Raw genomic sequence first — 17,751 nt, 5'->3', positions numbered from 1 at the left:
TACGAATAGTTTATATATCGAATTAGAATCGAATAATGAAAGAACCGAACTGGATACCAATCAAATATTTGTATGATCATTCGCTACTTGTGCGAATATTCGAAGAAGACGAATATCCATGCGAAACAGAGAAGAGCTAGCGGCGGCGCTGTAACTCTTGGAGTTAAAGCTGTAGCTATCGAAGGACGCAACAGTGATTTCAACTGCGAGGCACGCAGTACGAAGTGAGCATTTTCACTCTGTGGTCGTCACTTCATGCGCCTCAGGAAATTACTCTTTGCTACTGACGACGACGGCGAACGAACTAGCGCCACATCTCATTTGATGACAGGGACTAGAGTTATGAGCCATAGCCTACGATGTCAGGCATGAAAGCAGGGTTTGCTGGGCCTGGCTGAACCCTGTCACACGTCACCCAGTCTTGAAGGCCATATATTTCAGCACCGCGAGCGCGGCCACACAAATGCACCGCGTCGTGGCGCTGAACCTGCACACCAACCAAGGCAGAGCTGTACTACATCAGCGAAGGGGGCCCTGTTTTTGAAACAGCCGTTGAAGAGAAGTATGACGTGCCCCATTCGAAAATTGCACCTGCTGTTCGAAAACCATTCGAACACTTTAGATTGCGATCGATTTGTTTGGAATATTTTTGAATGTGCACTATTGCATTCGTTCAGCGAAACAAATAGGACGATATCCGATACAATATTCAAAAATTTAGAATATTCGCATAGCCCTACTTGCGAGGTTTTAAAGTTTCTTTGTCATGTGCAGACGTTTTCTCGCCTACACGGGTACGTGCACGGCGGAAAATTGCGCGAACAGCGTGCCTTGCAGGCGAGCCCCGCCTCGTAGAAGGCCTTGTCCGGAGGGATGTACTCCGTGTAGCGCAGCAGCGACACGGAGATCTTCATGGCATGCTCGGCGAGGGTCTCCTGACCCTGGCACGCAGATCGGGTGGCGTAATAGTTGCTGATGAGCAGCAGCTTGTCGAAGTCGCCAACGTCCTGACCGCTGGCCTCGAGGTTCTTCACCTGCACGAGTGGGTACAATTGCTGAGGACATCGCGAGCGTATACACATGCGAAAACGCGGCACCTTTTTTTTTTTTTGTCTTCTGTCACGCAGGCCTTTGTGTTCAAACATCGCCTGATCATTTTCTTTCCATTTGTAGCGAAAACTCAGACTAGAGAAAATATCACCACTTTTGTTACGCTGCAGCGACCTTGCGATTTTTTATTCCGATTAGGTTGTAGCTGGGCGACGCAGGCACAAAACCATTGGTTAAAAACCCAGCACAGAGTCTCGAGTCGGCTACAAACCTTTCCTTTGCGTGCGTTGTACATTAGCACCGAACACTCTACACACCTTGTGATGCTGTCCGCATGGTGCCTCACTTCGATAGCCTACATGAACATCTCTGCACGCACATCGCACTGGGCTCAAAGAGCGGTTGACGCACTTCTCGCCCTCTGCGGCCACCATGCGAGCACTAGTGCGCCCGGCTACCTAGCTGCGCCTTACCGACACTGTCTCGCCCCATTAGTCTCACCTCCTCTACCCTTTACAGCCCCGGATAAAGGGTGCCTACAGTAAAGTTTCCAGCATCACCATCGAACTCATACGCTGCGCATAGGCAATTGCTGGAGCTTTCCAGTCCCCGAGTAGGTTTATGGAGCGCAGTTCCCCTCCCTCACGGTCATGGAGGACGTCCCTGAGCTCGGACCAGGTACGGTAGGCCTGCGCACCGTAGAGGCCCGGCAGCGCGAACACGCTGGCAGCGATGTGCCGGTAGATATTCAGGTTCTGCGACAGGGCCGGCGCTCCGTAGTCGGCGTACAGGCGCAGGGCGTCCAGCGGCGACCCGTCGCGGATCCGCTATCTGGCGCACATACCACGTACTTGTGCAGCACCTGCGGGACACCGGGGGCACTGCGCATGCGTGCTGCGAAGTGCACTCTGGGACTACAGTCCTCGAGCGCGCCCCTTCAGCATCAGCCATCGGTCGTAACCACGAAGCACCCAAAATTTACTCGTTGTGAAAGAGATACTGAAGCTTTATATGTGAAGCCCTCTCACCGCCGCTTGTTTCCGGATCTTGGATTGCGGACTTCCCTAGGCAACACGCCGTTTGAATTTATTCCAAATTCTATATTCCCCAGCACTCTTTCTGGCTGACACCACGATAAACGGTGCCAATTCGCACTCCTGGCATAAACAAACCATATGATATGTGGTCCATTTGCATCTAGACTCGTCCCACATGAGCGTACACGTAGCCAAACTCCACATGAGCGTACACGTAGCCAAACTCCACATGAGCGTACACGTAGCTAAACTCAGTATATCTGCTTGCACATACCGGAGACGATGTTTTGGCCAGCGGCTCTCATGATGCCTGCAATTGGCAACAATCACAACTTTATAACGATTAGGAAGAAAGAAAGTATTTATTTATCTTTTACACTTTGGGAGAACCTCTTGGGCAGTTTTGGTTATACTCATAGGGCGCCTTCCTCTGTGTACCAAATTAGTCAAAGTGCGAGAATCTGCTGTGTAAGCTTGCAGCGAAACCACAGGATGTTTACTAAAAGCTACGCGGGAAGTGAGGTGAACAGCGGTGAAGAATTTATTTCGGGCAAGGAAAAAGAACGCAAATTCTAACACCTCTTTTTTATTGCTGATCTCGACACATACCTTGTAAACTTACGCAACGCGAATATTTTAGTGCGATGTTTATTGCGTGTGTTTGCTTTTTGCGTTCGTAAGGCTCGTAAAACATATGTGTTCATTCCAAAACCGTTAAACTCTTAAAACTATTAAAGCCTGCTGCCACGTTTGACGGAGCCAGTCAGGCTAAACACATGCTTTCGCACGTCTACTCAGTTTAAGTGCATTAAGAGCTAACCATTTTTTATTCTCCACGTATTGTGGGCGGAGGGTGGAGAATGGACGCGCTGTTCGTGATCGAATTTTCGGAAATATCTTTTTTAACAAAGGGTGGTAATTCCTTTGAAAAAAAAGTTGAAACATTGCCGCTTAGTTTGACGCAAGTATGTAGCTCACGCGGAAAGTAAATGATGTGTCAATAGCGTGTGCAGTGCCACTTTACCATGAAAATCTAGTAGAGATAATGTTGTACTTTTCTATTTACTTACTTTGCTTCTTAATGTAGCAACCACATTCTTTGAAAGAGCAGTTTGCGTGACTGAAATGCTGGTCACGGTAGAAACACCTTTAGAATACTCGATTTTTGATTTTTGCGATTTGTGATTTCTCGTGCTCCCTCCGTCGACCATACTGCGCATGCGCGAGGAGCGAGTGACGTCACTGTGCACAGCTGGCGCGCCCCGCCGCGCGCGCTCGCCGCGGCGCGCTCACGCTATGTATATCCTGGCATAGCAGAGATAAGCCACTGTCATATCTTTCTTTTTTTATTTCTCCCAGCAATTCTCTCCGTTTTTTAAAACGTATTTAAAAATGAGGGAGACAGGAAACTGTGCCAGGATAGATGAGAAACAGGTAGGTGCAGGTGATAAGATGAAGAAGCAGTGAAATTAAAATGTAATTAAATACGATTGGTTTGGTTTATTGGGGTTCATCGAAATTCATCAAAATTCAGCCACCGCGGCCGGGTTCGATCACGGCCGCGGTGGCTGAATTTCGATGAAGGCGAAATTCTAGAGGCCCGTGTGCTGTGCGATGTCAGTGCACGTTAAAGAACCCCAGGTGGTCGAAATTTCCGGAGCCCTTCACTACGGCGTCCCTCATAGCCTTAGTTGCTTTGGGACGTTAAACCCCAATAAACCAAACCAACCGTATTTAATTACATTTTAATTTCACTGCTTCTTCATCTTATCACCTGCACCTACCTGTTTCTCATCTATCCTGGTACAGTTTCCTGTCTCTCTCATTTTTTATATACCCCCTCTGCTGCCTGAAGCCCATTTATTTCCTGCGTTTGGTATCATTTTCTGTCAGAGGCATTTTGGTGCATTTACTCCTACCAAATTTTAAAACCCTTTCTGTAGAAGTTATGACTACGGAAAAGACTCTACTAGAGAAAAAAACTCATTAGGTGCCAAGGATGATATTTGCAATCTCTATGTAAGGTTAATGGGCATGACAAAAGAAAATCTGTACAACAAAATTAAACACTTATCACCAAGATAACTTCTTATATTCTAATGAATGTTAGCGTTCAGAGTAATTAATCGTTTACAAGCATGTCGAATAAAAAAAATTAATCATTTACTGTGTGACTTGTGTGAACCATGGTGCGACTTTTACTTCCATTTTACATGGCGTCCTTGCCCCCGCGTACCAACACCCTTCACGAATCATTCTTGGCCGCGCACTCCCTCATGCTCCCGGTGCCCTGTTCCTGTCACATGCTCCACAAATCTCTACCCTGCCGTTCCTTTACGAATTTCTTTCCGGAACTACACCTTGGTCGCATGTTGCAGACCTGTTCGTCTGTGTCTGAAGGAAAAAGCCGCTCTTGTAAAAAGTTAATTGCTTTGTGCACTCTTTTAACCGTACCGGAAACGATGCGCGCTCATGTAAATTTCCTTCATGCTCAGCTGTGCCTTCCATTGAGAGGCTAAGCTTTTACAAGAATCTGATGAGGAGCATTGCCGTTTTCATGAGGCATTGGTGTATGCCCCGACGGCGTCTTTGAATCATTCATTTAGCTAGTCATTTACCAACAAAAGATAGCGAAGCAAAAGAGCGCCAGGGTCATCTAATGTCTCCACTGCGCTGATGGAAAGAAGCAGGCAAGAAAGAAGAAGACTTCAGAGGGCGCATCCTGCTGAAGAGAGACGCCATTAGGAGTAGGCAAAACACGCACGACAAAGAACAGGAAGGCGCGGAAGCTTTCTAGACGCGCACCAACAACTGTTGTCAGAACCTCGCGGACAGGAAACGGCGCGCTAGGAAATAAGAAACGGAAGCCGCGGACAGCAATCTGCGCTACAGCGAGTTGTCAGCGATGCTGCATCACCGGAAGAGACTTCCACGTAGAGCGGGCGTCGTTGTCACCGGCTCTCGCCTCAGGTTGGGCTGTGACGGGGGAAGCCAACGAGGGCTATGTCGCTTCGCAGCACGCCCAATGGGAAGCCAAGGCGTGTCCACGCGAGAAGACCCGAGCAAAACGCATGCGGCATTTCGACGACGCCTCTTTGCTATTAAGGCGCAGGGAGTACCAAAAATCCAAAAGAAAGTAGAGCTTGTGTGACGTAGGATGAAAGAGAGACCATCTAGATACCGGTGGCAGACGTCGGGGATGGCAGAGAGAGAGATATTAAACACGAGGATTCCAGCGCCCCATGCTCGTTAACTGCCGCTGCGCTGGGGAAGTGCAGTGGAGGCTTGAAGGAAAGGCAGCAAAGCTAAACTAGTGATGCACTGTTAGGTTGAACGTAATATGTGAAAAATGTATTTAAAATTATTATGAAATGAAGAGAAAGTTTTGTGAAATGACAGTTGCAGTTAAGGCGGATGGTTTATTCTGACGCTCTGCGGCGGCATATTATGAGCTGTTGCAGGCCATTGTCATCTTACGGAAATTACAGTCCCGACACATGTTTATAGTTTGCAGCAGTGTCCCTGGAGTGGATGGCTTGTGCGTGTAGTAGGATTGAATAATATGAATATTTTAACCTCGCTTGAAGATATTTTACTAGTGAAATCCCGGTCTTCCTAACTTTAGATTGTACAGCACGTTTCACTTGCCATGGAAGATTAGCTCATTTGTCTTCATTTATTTGTCCTGTCTTTAGCAAATGAGCTATTCTTAATTTATTGCTTGAATTTTTAAAGTAGAATAACTTTCGTTTAGATGCTCCGATTTCAATAATTCTTTGGCATTGGTCTCTGGAACGCATGAGAAAGATTAATCGGCACCGAGGAAAACATCGCGGAAAACATCGGAAAACATCACTAAATATCTGGACAGAACAAATCGACGGTTATCTTCTTTACTAAATGTTTAGATGATTCTTTTCCGTCTCAAACCAGCATAATTATGTGAAGGTGAGTGCTGTGGTAAAGGGCTCCAAAATACTAGGACCACAATTTTCTGAGAAATGCGCCGTCTTTAAAAGGCAGTGGATTCTTAACGCAAGCTGAAGCCCCGAAACCGAATTATATTAAAGAGGAACGCTGTAGTTGTTCGTGTTCATTCAAGAGAAAGAAAACGCGGTGACTGACACGCATAGTAGTGGCCTTAACACATTTTCTCCCAGAATTTCGCGCTGGGAGCCCGTGTGTGATGAGCCATTAGCTCAGGACTGAAAATTAGACAGGAACCTTTAACAACAGAGTAAAGAGCAACGGTCATAGCTTTTACATGCGGGTGAATATACAGGGCGTTTCACTTAAGCCTTTACGGAGTGTCTGAATAGAGACTTATTGAGTTAGAAGAGCGCTTTTTTCGGCAAAGCATTGTCAGCGTATAGTACATCGAAATAAAGCTAAGACGGGCTAACTAGCAGGCTGGTTGATCAATACTGAATAGTTAACTTTTTAAATATTACTTTTAGGCTCGTTAACTACTGAGAGGAGTGTAGCCTACTTTAAATAGTATCGATGTCAGTTTTTAGAATTTCAGAAACGCGGCTACCGTCGCCGCTGTGACCCAACAAAATTTAGCTGTTTCGGCGAGTTACGTCCACTGCTGGCGGTGGTGTGACACTTTTATTAGAACCTTCTTTCTATTACGCTTTCAATAGGTCCTGGGCCAAGGCGACGAGGGCAAGTTGCAGCTTCAGATCCAGGGAGGCGAGCCAGATAGGCCACGGTGGGGGTAGGGGGAAGGGATAGGCGGGGGACTGGAAGGCTGCGTGGCACTGTGCAAGGCAGTGTTCTATGTCTGCATATGTGTGTGGACAGTTTGGGCACTGAGGTGTGGAAGTGTACTGGTATAGATAAAGTTTCGCTGGTGTATGCAGGAGATAAAACTGTATGCGGCTAAGAATGCGAGCTTCACGGATCGATATGGGTGTGGCGGTGGTAAATCAGCTAAGTCCAATTTTTGCTCCGTGTAGTATTCGTCGACAGTGCGTTTGTAAGCCCTGACCGCCTGCTTCGTCGGTGGGCTTGTCCATGGGATCCCCGGCGCCCGGGAGTCCAGTGGAGAAATCGCTTTGCCTGCAGGGTTGTCGAAAGCGCATGTATTTTGGCGCGATGTAGGTATTATTTAATGGGCCACACCGCCGAGGGTGAGCGCCTTTTCAAAATTAAAAATTGATATGTATATCGCTTACGGTGGGCTATACACGCCTTTCAATAGTTAAGTAGCCTAACAGCAACAGTTAAAACGTTTAACTATTAATTATAAGTTAACTAACCTACTAGTTAGCACATCTTAGCTGTATTCCGATGTAGTACAACGCTGAAAATGCTATGCTGAAAAAAGCGCTCTTTGATCTAAAAAAAACTATTTTTAAAAATTGTGTAAAATCTTAGGTGAAACACCCTATATATAATGGATAGTGCTGTTAGGCTTTAATTGCGAACAGTGTGGACACCAGTGAAAAAGAATAATGGAGTTGTAATGGGTGTTAGAATTTTTTTTATGTGAGTAGCCGCAGTTGTGCCTCCACACGACGGGTTCGGCATCACACCATGTCACCGCCCATCGTGCCTTATTAATTCTGGTGGCGCGCTGTTGACAAAACTGAAAAAGCGAGCAACTGCCAGCGCTCTGAAAACTGAATGTTTTCACTTTGATAGATGAATGTCCTTGAATAGTACTGTCATCTGAAGGTAGAACTTTAATCTTGAATTCATTAAGCGCGCCAAGAGTTCCAGCGTAGCTGCAGATGTTTCTCGAGGCCGAGTAATGGATGTCCATAACTGTGAGTTGGCACTCAGCCTATAGCACTTCTTGGACGTCATCCATCATGGCACCCAGTTTATAACGTCGCAATTTAATCTTTTTAGCGTGAAACTCAAGCTTTCCCAAAAGGGCTCTCAGTATATATTCCCGAGTCCTGGCAACGCAGTCTTCTATCATTAGAAGCTGCGGGAATTGCAGCAGATGACAAAACCACTGAACATCAAAGAAAAGCAGTGTAAATATGACTACCGGAGGTATGAAGAAATGAAACAGCTTTGAGAGTGCCAATCTATTTCTGGCTGTCCCTCTACCGTGAATTCCAACTTCAAAACAGTAATTTTTCCTTTTACAAAAGTAACAAAACTTTGTCTATTCTCTTTCCCAGCCTTTTCGTGGGTGTATTGCTGCACTATTATTTTATTTTATTTTTTTTTTCAAAATTTACAGACAAAGTTTTGCAAATCTGTCCGATATTAGGATAAGCGCAGAGAGCCAGAACTAAAAAAATGAACACAGTGAAGGGAACGGTTGCTCAGCACAGGCACTACGCCCGTTATTGCAGCAGGCAGTGCCGTCTCTGTGAACACTGTGAGGGTGAAAAGCGGACTTTGCTCCCGGTTGCATTCTTCAACCTATATATATATATATATATATATATATATATATATACAGGGTGTTTCATCTAAGACTTTCTGCAATTTTTAAAAATAAGCTATTTGAATTAGATGCGCGCTTTTTCTGGCATAGCATTGTCAGTGGTGTAGTACATCATAATGCAGCTAAGACGTGCTAACTATCAGGCTTGTTAACCAATATTTAATAGTTAACTTTTAAACTATTACCGTTGGGCTCCTTAATTATTGAGAGGCATGTAGCCCACCGTAAGTGATGTCCATATCCGTTTTTAGAATTTCGAGAACGCGGTTATCCTCGGCGCTGTGGCCCAACAAACTTCGCCTACATCGCGCCAAAATACACGCGGTTTGAGAAGCTTGCAGGCGAAGCAACCTCTCCAGTGCACGTAACTCGTCGAAATGGCCAAAATTTGTTGGGCCACAGCGCCGAGGATAACCGCGTTCTCGAAATTCTAAAAACGGATATGGACATTACTTACGGTGGGCTGCATGCCTCTCAATAATTAAGGAGCCCAACGGTAATAGTTTAAAAGTTAACTATTAAATATTGGTTAACAAGCCTGCTAGTTAGCACGTCTTGGCTGCATTATGATGTACTACACCACTGCCAATGCTATGCCAGAAAAAGCGCGCATCTAATTCAAATAGCTTATTTTTAAAAATTGCAGAAAGTCTTAGGTGACACACCCTGTATGTATATATATATATATATATATATATATATATATATATATATATATATATATATATATATATATATATATATATATATATATATATATATATATATATGTTTTCACTTTTGTTCGCGGTACTGTAGGACCTTCTCAGAGCAGCATGAGAGTGTCGTTCTAGTTTAGCGGCGGCGATCTCCGCAAGAAGGCCCGAGTATTGAAACTCCGCTACACCCCCTTAGTCTACGAGAGCATTATAGCTGCAATGAGAGACCGCCTTGCCTGTTTACTTTAGGTTGCGTTGTGGTAAATGAAGGCCAGAGAACTGTCTCACACCGGACTGTGAGAAACCTGAACTACGCCGCGAGGAATAAGATGAGAAGGAGCAAAAGCAGATTGAAAGAAATACGTGCGTGCCACGCACGGTTTAAGGACAGCGTGGGTAGCTTGAGCTGGCTTTGTAAACTTGGCATTGGTTGGTTTATTGGTTTATTGGGGTTTAACGTCCCAAAGCGACTAAGGCTATGAGAGACGCTGTAGTGAAGGGCTCCGGAAATTTCGACCACCTGGAGTTCTTTAACGTGCACTGACATCGCACAGCACACGGGCCTCTAGAATTCCGCCTTCAAGAAATTCAGCCGCCGCGGCCGGGATCGAACCCGCGTCTTTCGGGTCAGCAGCCGAGCGTCGTAACCACTCAACCACCGCGGCGGGGCTAAACTTGGCATTGGTGCCTTTAAGCTATCGTGCCTGATTCCGAGTTATTTTGACATGGATGAGCAATAAACCTTGTCAGGAAGGTAGAACCTCAGGACAGCATTACCTCACAGCTTGCCTGGCAGCTAGAATTTCGACTTCTCCTCAAACAAGCTGTGCGCAACACATGAGAAATTGGCTGTCACGCGCTTTGTTTTAACACAATAGCCTTAAGGGCCTCGTGTCGCCGGTGTCGGCGTCGGCGGCGTTGACCGTGAGCGGGAAATCCCAGAAGCACTAATAAATAAACCGAGTAGGAAATGGGTCGAGTTGGGAAATCGAACCAAAGCCTTCGGAGTGCGAGACGAGTGCGCTAATCACTCCGCCAACTGTATGGTTTGGAATAAACAAAGGCACGTCTAGTGAATATGGTGTTTTAGAAGGGTGATTTAGAGACATGTGCTGTGGTGTATATTAGCAATTATGAGCATGGAAATTACAGAAGTCGCAGTTATGCGAGTAGCAAAAGTACGTTTCCGCTACTTTTCCTCTTCGCTTGGTTCGCACATATCGCCATCAGGCGGCGCCCACTAAGACCTCCTCCTCGCAATGTACGCCACTGCCCCAACAGACAGCGCGCGACGGCAGCGCCTCCCGCTCGTCTCGTTCGGGCGCAGTGGGGCCGTGTGGGGGCGCAGGAATCACGCGGTGAGCGGCGAACAACGCAGCGCACATCCCAGGCGCGTTCACCACGAAACTTGCGGCTTGCTGCCCGTTCGTACAGCGCGGAAGCTATGCTGACGTTCGTGGCATTGGGTTTGTCGAGAACGATGTGCCGACGAACTACGACTGCAACTTGAGCTTAGGTGAGAAGTGAGAAAGACAAGGAATGAGAAGAGGAAAAAGAAGGCGCTATCGCGTCACTAAAGGTGCAGCTTAAGAGTCCTAACTTTATTGATTGTAGAATCTACGGCAGCTTTTATGCTTAAGGCTACAGGAAAATAAATTTTTTGAGCAGAAATTGGCGGGCACTGTCGCAGTAGGCAGCGTTCGTTTTAACGATCCAGATAATTTTCTTCTCGCGGGAGGTTTTCCTGTTCTCAGAAGCTACGATTCTTCGAAAAACTGCTAAATTTGATAGCCGTGTTAGCAGTCCTTGTTAAAGGCCTTAAGCTGCTTTCTTCACCGAGGGACCAAGTTTTTGAGCCAGCAAATGGTTAGTTTCATTAATGAGGCCAAGAAGTTTTACAGTCGTAGAGGGTATGCAACGAGAGCGAGCTAAAGCAGCGCCCTACTCGGCTTAAGAGATCTAACTCTTTGGCATGGCCACCGCAGGGAACACGTTTACGCGTGCTTCACACCTTTAATGTCCAACTCTCGGGCTGCATCACAGAGTAGGGGTTCGCATTGCTGCAAGCCGGAACCACTCACATTTATGGCCACAGGTCACAGTGCTGCTGCTGCCGTGCCAAGAGTTGCACTTGACTGCCGGTAGTAGAAGCTTGCCCATGACATTTAATTGTTACGACAACAATGATTCCGCCATCTTACTTCACAATCAACAGCACGAAGCCTGTTTCCGCTTATAGTAGGCGCATGCGCAAGAATGAGAGAAGTGGGCATTTCTAGTGTTCCGGAGGAAAACGGCGAATACTGTCGGGCCGTATTGTCGGGCCGTATTTCGTTGTTCATGGCTGGCTGCCTATTGATCCAGTGCCTAGCGGTTCCTTTGTGATTAACTACCCACAGACCACTTCATATTTCAACAGTTGAATCCGCTTCAATTAGACACACAAATGGGCATTCCTTCAGGTCGGCTTTTCCGACAACCTGACTGCAGAGTTGGCCAGGCCTTGCGATGACGACGCGCATGTTACGGTCGAGCAACACCGCAATCAACTCTCGCTGAATTCCACCACTGCAGATGCACACATAGCTGATCTCTTCCTTGGTAGGAGTGCTTCATTTATTCGCACAGGACGTGCTGAGCGATCCGATATTTTGCGGTGAGCCTCGAGCACGGCTGAAGTGTCTTAAATTTTGTCGATACGCCTCCTGGCTGTTGAACGTGTTGTGGCATTTTGATCTGTTGGCAATAAATTCCTGAGCTCTCTGAGCTCGCCAGTTTCATGACGATTGTGCGCGGACGCAGATTGCCCGAGCGCTCCTGCAAACAAAATAAAGGAACAATTATTGAGTATTGCAAAAATTTTTTTCTGAACGCGCACGTGCACGTGAAATATCCCCTTTCATGTCTCACTAGTTAGTTTCATCCAAATGTATCGAACTTGCTAAGCAGCAGAGATGCTTTCCATTAAATCAGAAAGCTATTAACCAGGGCAAGGCAGGTTATGCATGCTTGCAGGTTGTAACTGAACTTAACCTCAAATTTAAGCGCCGCTCGCGCAAGCTGAGCTGAACTTTCGATCTCTAATCATTTATTTGTGTGACGAAGCCCTGTACTTTTGCCTGTAAAACGACACTCACCACGACTGGCCAGTCGCCTCGCACTTGTAACAGGCGGCCATGGCACTGACCGGCTCGTTCAGTGGAACGGCGGACCGCCAGGTATTTGTCACGGGCGAGTAATGTTCAACTTCGGCTGTCGTGGTTCTTCCTGCGTTCAGTAAAAAGTAATGATCAAACGGCTTTGTAGAGAGTCTTCAACTGTAGAAAGTTATACAAGTCAGTGCGTCACTTGATTCTTTTTTTTTATGTGCGTGAAGTAGAACACTAATAGGGGGCAGTATTGAGGCTGAGTACTGACCGTGTTCAGCCCTGTTTTTTGAAGCAGTCATGACTTCTTGGCGGTCATGTTTCTCTTGCCAGCTGAATAGGTCGAGAACTACGGCTCCATAGCCGTTCATTTAGGCAGGAAGTTGAATCTGTTGTTTTATTTATTAAAACTTCAACAGCCAAACTTCAGTAACCTGAGAGCCGGAAATATATGTTGTTGTAAAAGATATATGAAGAAAGCTTTCCGCACTACATACGAAGACCTCTGGAATAATAGAGATTCTCGCCGCCAAAAGACAAAAAAGTGATCTTTCGACGCTGCGCTTAGCGCCTCCTTCTGTAGTTTTTCCACTAGGCAAACTTTCCCAGCTGCATTTTTGCGTGCAATTAGTGCCTCTGAAATCAAGTTTATGGCTTCTAATTGCTGATTTATTTCTTTTTGTTACCCTCATCCTCTTTATTCGCTAATATTTATTCTTACTGACGATTCTGACCTCAGAAATAAACGTGTGTGTGTGTGTGTGTGGGGGGGGGGTGTTCTAGTAGCAGCCATATGCATATGGCGTTGAAATCTGTGCTAAGCAGTCCTTGGGTTTCTTAAAAATGAGGGCAGTCCTGCGCCTATGAATTACACCTGCTATCTCAGTGTCCAGCAGCAAAGCGTCGTAATTAACTGCCGATTGATTGATTGATTGATTGATTGATTGATTGATTGATTGATTGATTGATTGATTGATTGATTGATTGATTGATTGATTGATTGATTGATTGATTGATTGATTGATTGATTGATTGATTGATTGATTGATTGATTGATTGATTGATCGAAGGAAAACAAAACGTTTTATTTCGTGAAAAGATTGGATTCTTCCACTCTGGACTTAAGCTTTCTGCAGAAACCACATTTGCCGAGCAAATGGAACTGGACGGGCAAGTATCTAAGTGGTAAAACGCAGATTCAAGCAGTTCCTTTGCTCGTAAAAGAAGCTGAGGAGACGCTTAGAGAGAGAGGTGTGCACCATTGAATCCGCCGATGACGTAAAGGTCTCCGTACAGCTGTGCCACAGCGAAAGTGCTGCGGCCCATGCACATAGGCGCCATGGTCTGCCAGGAGGACGGGGCTTTGTCCTTCTCGCTGGCGATCACTGCGCAGGGCGTGCAAGTCATCAGACCACAAGTTTAGGCTGCGGGGAGAAACACATTGATATTGCCTTGTGCCTACCGACAGCCCATAGGCGACGAAGAGAGAAAATAAATTTCTTGCCTGGCTAGCGCACGCAATGAGTGCAAAACAATTCTACTCCCTTTGAGACTTGCGTCAACTGGAGAGACCTCAAATTGACAGAAAAAACTCACCAATGGATAGGCATCTAAAACTTCGACGTTGGATGCGTAGTTGAAAAAAAAATAATGGTGGCATAAGGGAGATGCTACCGTGTAGTGGCCCTATTTAACAGGCGTTAATGCAGTGTAAGAGAGCTCTTGAAACAGCAGCCATTTCAGCCTTCCTCTCAAATGTTCCCGTATTGGCTCCCACCACGACGCCGAACACTGAAGGCAATTTATTCGTATTAGCGCGTCGCGTTTCGATTTTCTTCCGTAGTAACATATGAATTTACAGCAATAACGTTACTGCTGCTTTCCAGGATTCAAATTAAACGAAATTCGGTATTCACTTGCGATATGTTTCTTGAGCCTATACTGGGGTCTATTCAGCACTCTTCCGTCGGCCTGAGACTCATATGCAACGGGACGAGGGCTGAGGGAAAGGACACAATGTTTCTTTTTCACTATATTTAAATTAAATGACCGGGCTTCTATTTTCGCGGGACAAAGATAAAAATTTCCAGCTTGCTGCGGCCGTTGCTGAGCAAAGTCTCTCATGTTTCTCTGAACTTGTCAAGAGGGACTATTTCTCCAAGACAGACCATCGAACTACCGGTAAACAGGATTCGCAGATTGAGGAGCCAGAGGTGCATGCAAGACACGGATAGATTCATGATGCTCACTGTGTTTTGAAGCGGTTGAGTACATTTTTCTGTCTGCAGAGCTCTGTAAAGTAATATCTGTCCTGGGTACTCCAAAGTTCTCGTTGCTCGAAGCGCCTTTGTTTTTTAGTCGGCAAGGTTGTGCTACTTCGGAAACCATCACCACCTTTCCAAGGACATGCACTGATGCTTACCACACTTTCCTTGCAAGGGCATATAGAGGGTATGAAGTGTTAAGGGCCTTTATGCTGGAATTTATTACCGTCGTATAATTATGTTTGACATCTTACCAATAGAGATAGAAATCATACCAATGGATAGAGATCAACAGAGATAGAGATCATACGAATAGAGATGGGAGGCTGACGGGAAACAAGCCTCTCCCAGACAGCTTTCCCAGCCAACTGTCCCTGGTGGGACTATTTTGGTAGGAAGAACCCAGCGGCACATAAAAAACATTCACGGAAAGCGATACAGAATTCGTCAAACTTTAATATACAAGGGGTATTAATAATGCCTTAACATAAACAAACTACAATGACAAAAAAAGTAAGACAGTAACATAAAATCTTGCGAATATAGGAAGCATTCAAAATGATGTTGTGTGTATGATGATAAATAAAGGTACAGATAAATAAATTGAAGTTATTCTATTCGAAGGCGTTAAAAAGGGAAGGTAACTTGTAACAAACGCTTTTGTCGGGTATAAAGGCGAGTAGTATAAACTAGCCAACTATTCTAGGCTGTTTTTCAGAGAATTTAGAAGTTACGGATTACAGAGCATATTACATCAAATATTGTCGTTCTAAGAACATCCGCTAACATACCGACAACAAAAAGACGTCAGACTCGCCTATCTACACCGATGGCAGGCATACAACTTGAATATGAATGGGCGGGCAATAAAGGATGATGTTTTTCGTTGACTCTTTTAGGGAACTTGCACAGCGTTCGTGGTTTCCCGAGAGGGAAGAACACGCCCGTGCACTCCCTCTCTATCCTCACTGGTGCTGAGGCGGCAGAGGCCGTTGTATCCGCCGACGACGTAGATGCGCCCCGCCATCGCCGCCATCTGGTGGCTGCAGCGGGGTCCCGGCATCTGCTGCACCAGGCACCACGAGTTGGACGAAGGCGTGTACTCCTCCACGCTGCTCAGAATCAGGAGGCCGTCGAAGCCGCCGCTCGCGTACAGCTTCCCTGCGTCGAACGGGCAGCGACACAGTGAGGGCGTGAGGACTGCTTCGCTTCAGACTTGCTCTCACGATGACTCAGACTACACTGGATAAGTGCAGAGGTACGCGGGACATTTTGAAATCTGCATGCTTTGAAGCCATGTGCCTAACTGGAAGCTGGGGTTTTACAGTTATCCCGGAGTGCCCCACTTCGAACTCGACCACGGCAGCCGCGTTTCCATGGATGTGAAACGGAAAAGGCGCCCGTGTGCCGTTTAATGTAAGTGCACGTTAAAGATCCCCAGGAGTTCGATATAACTGCGGAGCCATCCACTACGGCACCCCTTTCTCTTTTACTTCATTCACTCCCACCTTCACCCCTTTCCTTACGGCGCGGTTGAGGTCTCCACAGAATAGTAACACGGTTACGACGCCATTTCTCTTCCTCAAAAATCACTTTTTTTTACAGCGATAACAACATTCCAATCGATGGCGTGGGAAAGGCGTGCTAGACGAGAGGAATACCGCAGTAGATGAACCTCAGGGCTTGTGCAGCTTTATTACGTGTAGAGGATGGATGCGGTGGTGGTCGACAGAAACAAGATGTAGCTGTGGGCAAGCAATTACGCCCCCAAATTTTGTGACAGATTCTTGATATGGCTGTCATGGCTTGTGGTAGCAATATCTCACGACGAATTTTAGTTACAACTAAGTGTGGAACATGGATCGGGATTTATCAGAGCCGCTACGACCGTAGCGAAATTTAGCGCAAGTCGTTGTCCTTGCCTGCTGTGTCGTGCTACGCAGAGCGCGGCAAACTCTTAGCTTTAATTTGACAAATGTTCTGAAATAATGCAAATCCTCAATCCTGTGCACACAACTTCGATAGCAAGAGCCATACGTGGCATGCAAATAACTTCCACAGCTTACTACAGTCACACCTTCACTTAGAAAGGACGCAAAAGAGCGGAAACGCCGGGATATACCGTATATCGTTTAAGCATTGAGTTACTTCTCGAGTAGGTTCTTTAGGGTGCGCGCGAGAAAAATAGGTGTGAGCGGACTCTGTCGTTCACACAGTAACATTGGTTCACACCTACCTCTGAATGCGCAGGCTGCACCGCCGCTGCTCGCCCTGCTCATCGAGCACACCGTAGTCCACTGGTTGGAGACGGGGTTGTACCGCTCCACACTGGCAGTGCGACCGGTGTCTGCATCAAGGAGCCCCAAATGAGAATGACATTTCAGAAAAATGTAAACAATTAACAAACGCTGTATTAAAAATGTAATCCCTATAGTTAGTCTACTCGCTCAATACCAAAATTACTAAAGATTTATCGAGTTCAGGAATGACGAATGCTCCCATATAAGGCAAGTGTGTTCCCCACGACCATGTTCTTAGGGCACGCACGAATGGAATAAACATTGCCGGTTCCTCCCAAAACGCTCGACAGCGCGAACGCCTACCGTCGCGTCCCCCGATGGCGTAGACGTAGTTGTCCAGGGACGCGACGGCTACGTAGCCGCGGGCCGTGTGCATGGCCGAGCAGGGATCCCACACACACAGCTCGGTGTCGAAGCGTTCACAGGAGCGCAGGTACGAGCTTCCCCGCATTCCGCCCACCACGTAGATAAACTTGCCCACCATCGCTGCGCCGTGGTACGCCCTGGAAATGATCAGGAGTTTACCGCTCTCACATTGCACACCTTGCCTTGCAGCCATTGCTTGGGCTCGTTTTACTATAGGTGACAAATGCAACGTGGACAAAACTATCCAAATGTGTCCTGTAAAACAATATTTCAGTTGGGGGAGATTAGTTACTAAAGCAGATGGTCTTCATTTCAAAGGCGCGTAAGCCCGGTTGTCGGAGGCGCTAATGGAGGTCTAATGCTTGTTCTCGCTAGCAGCTAATGTTGTGTTTGGTGTGTTCGCGGTTCAGTTGACTTGTTCACATATCATTTGCAGCGGACGGTTCGACTGGTGGCGTCATCATCATCATCAGCCTGA

At 46.4% G+C, this 17,751-nt stretch overlaps 1 pseudogene; it reads right to left on the bottom strand.

The window, feature by feature from the left end:
• Nucleotides 1-340: 340 nt before the first annotated feature.
• On the bottom strand, nucleotides 341-17,358 carry LOC149353228 (uncharacterized; annotated as a pseudogene).
• Nucleotides 17,359-17,751: the final 393 nt, after the last annotated feature.

The sequence above is a fragment of the Amblyomma mixtum genome, chromosome 3, assembly GCF_055824585.1.
Source record: "Amblyomma mixtum isolate Tamu chromosome 3, ASM5582458v1, whole genome shotgun sequence".
NCBI classification, from domain to species: domain Eukaryota; kingdom Metazoa; phylum Arthropoda; class Arachnida; order Ixodida; family Ixodidae; genus Amblyomma; species Amblyomma mixtum.
The sequence above is the reverse complement of the archived record's forward strand: the minus strand, read 5'-3'. Positions and strand labels throughout refer to the sequence as shown.